A 5,410-nucleotide genomic window follows, 5' to 3' on the forward strand; every position below is an offset into this window, starting at 1 on the left:
CTGCAAAAGGCCAAGGACGACGCCAATGGTAAGATGAGCTTGTCGACTGGTTTGTCTTAGGCTTGAGTACCCTTCTGCTCTTTCTGAATCAAGTACCATTTCTTTGCAGAAAAACTGAACGAAGCTCTGGCGAAGAAGGATCAGGATTTGGTTGCTGCTCAAAATAAAGCTGACGACAGAACCGCTCTGGCTGAACAGAAACTGGCTTCAGTCGGCCAATTGGAAGAAGAGAACGCCAAGATGAAATCTGCCCTGAACGAAGCCAACAAGGAGTGCACGCGCTTGAAGAAAACAATGTCAACCTGTACGAGAAGATGGAAGGCATCGCTCGCAGGAGGGACGATCTGGAGAGTTATCTGAGGAGCCTTGCCAAGAAGTTGTTCATCAAGCTTGAAGGTATACATTTTGTTCCGACTAATGTTTTTTTTGTCGACTCAGCATACAAAAATTGACTTATCCTTGGATCGTGAATGCAGAGTTTTGCCAGAACTTCGAGGAGGAGACTGGGCGGATTGAGCCAGGTTTGGACCCCATCAACTCTCCCGTGAAAGATGAAACTACCATGAATCTGCTCCGACTGGAATCCCGCATCGCCGGTGTTGTGGACTACTTGGCTCGACTGAAGGTCGCCACGTCACGGATCGACACGGCACTTTGGCAAGGGGCCACGCTCCAGAATGATCTCGAGTCTCTGATGACTCGACTTAATGAGATCCCTGGTCGAGTGCAGGAGTGGAAGAAATCTTCTGCCCGGTGTGGTGCTGATGTGGCTCTGTCTTTGGTTTGTGTCCACTGCAAGGAGGTGCGACAAGATAAGCTGGCAGCAATCAAGGTCGCCAACACCCAGAGGCATGACTTCCGATCTTTTATGAAGACTTTTATTGCTGCAGCCACTCGGATCGCCGATGGCGTCGACCTGGACGAGTTCGTCGAGCCTGCCAGTCCTCCTCCTGTGGACTGAAAAAACTTTTATGCCCCACCTTAAATTTGCCTCGGAATGCCAAGTGGTTTTTGTAACCGTTAAACTCTCTCGGGCTGAATGCCCGAGCACTTTGATCTGCGGTCTGGAACCTTTAGGATTTATCTGAACTTGGTTTTATCGTTGAATATCTTCACGAATCCTCCGTCGAGTGGAACTCGTTCTTCACTCGAGACAACTTTTGTATTTATGGCGCAACTCCGAAGGAGAAGGTAGCAGTCTACCTGCACCTCGTCGCCCTTGCGGATTGGGATGGAGCGCACGTTGTATTTGTGGCGAAGCTCCCAATGAGAATGTGGCAGTCGACCTGCACCTCATCGTCCTTGCGGATTGGGATGGAGCGCATGTTGTATTTGTGGCGAAGCTCCCAAGGAGAAGGTGGCAGTCGACCTGCACCTCGTCGTCCTTGCGGATTGGGATGGAGCGCATGTTGTATTTGTGGCGAAGCTCCGAAGGAGAAGGTGGCAGTCGACCTGCACCTCGTCGTCCTTGCGGATTGGGATGTGTTTCGTACTTAGGCGAGTACTGGACTGCAGCTAAGCCTCCGAGTGGGAGGGTCGCTCTCCACTCGGTAGGATTTTTCAAACTTAGGCGAGTACTGGACTGCAGCTAAGCCTCCGAGTGGGAGGGTCGCTCTCCACTCGGTAGGATTTTTCAAACTTAGGCGAGTACTAGACTGCAGCTAAGCCCCCGAGTGGGAGGGTCGCTCTCCACTCGGTAGGATTTTTCAAACTTAGGCGAGTACTGGACTGCAGCTAAGCCCCCGAGTGGGAGGGTCGCTCTCCACTCGGTAGGATTTTTCAAACTTAGGCGAGTACTGGACTGCAGCTAAGCCCCCGAGTGGGAGGGTCGCTCTCCACTCGGTAGGATTTTTCAAACTTAGGCGAGTACTGGACTGCAGCTAAGCCCCGAGTGGGAGGGTCGCTCTCCACTCGGTAGGATTTTTCAAACTTAGGCGAGTACTGGACTGCAGCTAAGCCCCCGAGTGGGAGGGTCGCTCTCCACTCGGTAGGATTTTTCAAACTTAGGCGAGTACTGGACTGCAGCTAAGCCCCCGAGTGGGAGGGTCGCTCTCCACTCGGTAGGATTTTCAAACTTAGGCGAGTACTGGACTGCAGCTAAGCCCCCGAGTGGGAGGCTGGCTCACCACTCGGTAGGATTTTCAAACACTTAGGCGAGTACTGGACTGCAGCTAAGCCCCCGAGTGGGAGGCTGGCTCACCACTCGGTAGGATTTTCAAACACTTAGGCGAGTACTGGACTGCAGCTAAGCCCCCGAGTGGGAGGCTGGCTCACCACTCGGTAGGATTTTCAAAACTTAGGCGAGTACTGGACTGCAGCTAAGCCCCCGAGTGGGAGGCTGGCTCACCACTCGGTAGGATTTTCAAACACTTAGGCGAAACGGGTTCGCAGCTAAGCCTCTGAGTGGGAGGCTGGCTCATCAGTCGGTAGGATTTCCAAACACTTAGGCGAAACGGGTTCGCAGCTAAGCCTCCGAGTGGGAGGCTCGCTCACCACTCGGTAGGATTTTCAAACACTTAGGCAAAACGGGTTCGCAGCTAAGCCTCCGAGTGAGAGGCTGGCTCACCACTCGGTTAGGAAATTATTTTTACAAACTTAGGCGAAACGGATTCGTAGCTAAGCCACTCACTGGGGGATTTCTCACGCAAACAAAAACAATAACAATCACAGGGAAAATTATAACGCTCTTGTCTTTGATAAATAAACTACAGAAGTTTTTCTTATTACATCTCATCTAAGTGAGAATTCAAGTATAAAAGGGGCGGAGCAGCTCCGCATTCCAGGCTCGTGGCTCATCAATCTGGCGATCGACATTATAGAGGTGGTACGCTCCATTGTGGAGGACTCTGGTGACTATGAAGGGACCTTCCCAAGTAGGAGCGAGTTTGTGTGGTTTCTGTTGATCCACTCGGAGGACCAAGTCTCCTTCTTGGAAGGCTCGACTCTTCACATTTCTGGCATGGAATCGACGCAAGTCTTGCTGATAGATGGTCGACCGGATCATGGCCATTTCTCTTTCTTCTTCCAGGAGGTCGACTGCGTCCTGTCGGGCTTGTTCTGCTTCATCTTCAGAGTAGAGCTCGACTCGGGGTGCGTTGTGAAGCAGGTCACTCGGCAAAACTGCTTCGGCTCCGTAGACCAGAAAGAATGGGGTTCTTCCAGTCGATCGGTTCGGGGTTGTCCTCAATCCCCAAAGAACTGATGGAAGCTCGTCGACCCATGCACCTGCTGCGTGCTTGAGATCGCGCATCAGTCGGGGTTTCAGTCCTTTGAGAATTAAGCCGTTTGCTCTTTCCGCTTGTCCATTCGACTGGGGGTGAGCGACTGAAGCATAGTCGACTCGAGTGCCTTGAGAGGCGCAAAAGGCTCTGAATTTGTCAGGAATCGAAGTTTGACCCATTGTCAGTGATGATGCTGTGCGGAACTCCATATCTGAATATCAACTCTCTGATGAAACTGATAGCAGTGCAAGCATCAAGATTCTTGATAGGCTTAGCTTCAATCCATTTGGTGAACTTGTCGACTGCTACTAGCACATGAGTGAAGACGCTCCTGCCTGTTCTTAGTGGTCCAACCATGTCCAGTCCCCAAACAGCGAAGGGCCAGACGAGTGGAATGGTTTTCAAGGCTGACGCGGGTTTGTGCGACATATTGGAGTAAAACTGACATCCTTCACATTTGTCGATTATCTCTTTCGCCATTTCATTCGCCCTTGGCCAGTACGATCCCGCTCGGTATGCTTTAGCTACAATGGACCGAGAGGACGCATGATGACCATAGGTCCCCGAGTGGATTTCATCAAGGATTATCTGACCTTCTTTTGATGTTATACACTTCTGACTGACTCCAGTCGCGCTTTCTCTATACAATTGTCCCTTTATGACTGTAAAGGCCTTGGATCGATGGCTGTCGAGCCTCTTCTTCGTCCTCTGGGAGTTCTTTCCTTAGGATGTACGTGATGTACGGTACCGTCCAGTCGGGAGTGATGACCAAAACTTCCATGATCAGGTCGACCACAGCTGGAACTTCAACTTCAATCGGATCCGTGGCACTTTTTGGCTGCGGGGCTTCTTCAGTGAAGGGATCCTCCTGAACTGATGGTGTGTGGATGTGTTCCAAAAACACATTGCTGCGAATGGCTTCTCTTTTGGAACCTATTTTCGCCAAATCATCAGCTGCTTGATTTTTTAGTCGGGGTATGTGATGAAGTTCTAACCCCTCGAATTTCTTCTCCAGCTTTCTCACTGCATTGCAATAACCAGTCATGGCCGGACTTCTGACGTCTCACTCCTTCATCACTTGATTAACCACCAAATCTGAGTCGCCATAGACCATGAGGCGACGGACGCCGAGTGAAATGGCCATGCGCAACCCATATAAAAGTGCTTCATATTCTGCTTCGTTATTGGAGGAATCAAAGTGGATTTGAAGAACATATCTGAGCTTATCTCCTCGGGGGGAGACCAATACTACCCCGGCACCGGAACCATTCAGCATTTTGGAACCGTCGAAGAACATGGTCCAATGCTCCGAGTGAACCTGAGTCGGCAGTTGTTGTTCAATCCACTCGGCGACGAAATCTGCTATTGCTTGGGACTTGATAGCTTTCTTTGCCTCAAACTTGATATCTAGAGGAAGGAGTTCAATTGCCCATTTTGCCACTCGACCAGTTGCATCTCTGTTGTGCAGGATCTCTGACAATGGAGCGTCGCTGACGACTGTAATGGAATGATCAGAGAAGTAGTGAGCAACCTTCTTTGTGGTCATATAAATCCCATATACAAGCTTCTGATAATGAGGATATCTTTGCTTCGACGGGGTCAAAACTTTAGAAACATAATATACTGGGCGCTGAACTTTAAAGGCTTTTCCTTCTTCTTCCCGCTTGACTGTAAGTACCATACTGACGAATTGTCCCGTGGCTGCGATGTAAAGCAGCAAAGGCTCTTTGCTGATTGGGGCAGCAAGCACCGGCTGGGTGGAGAGCAGAGCTTTAAGCTCTGCAAACGCTGCATCAGCTTCACGAGTCCACTCAAACTTGTCTGACTTCTTCATCAATCGGTAAAGAGGCAATGCCTTTTCACCGAGACGAGAGATGAATCGACTTAAAGCGGCCAAGCAACCAGTAAGCTTCTGGACGTCGTGCACTCGCACAGGACATTTCATCCGGAGTATAGTACCGACTTTTTCTAGATTGGCGTCGATTCCCCATTCGGAAATGAGAAAACCGAGTAACTTTCCGCCAGGAACTCCGAATGTGCACTTTGATGGATTAAGCTTGATATCATACCTCCTGAGGTTGGCAAAGGTTTCAGCAAGGTCAGTCAGCAGGTCGGAACCCTTCCGTGACTTGACCACAATATCATCCATGTATGCTTCCACATTCCGACTGATTTGAGTGAGCAAACAC

Source organism: Triticum aestivum, chromosome 2A (assembly GCF_018294505.1).
Source record: "Triticum aestivum cultivar Chinese Spring chromosome 2A, IWGSC CS RefSeq v2.1, whole genome shotgun sequence".
NCBI lineage: Eukaryota > Viridiplantae > Streptophyta > Magnoliopsida > Poales > Poaceae > Triticum > Triticum aestivum.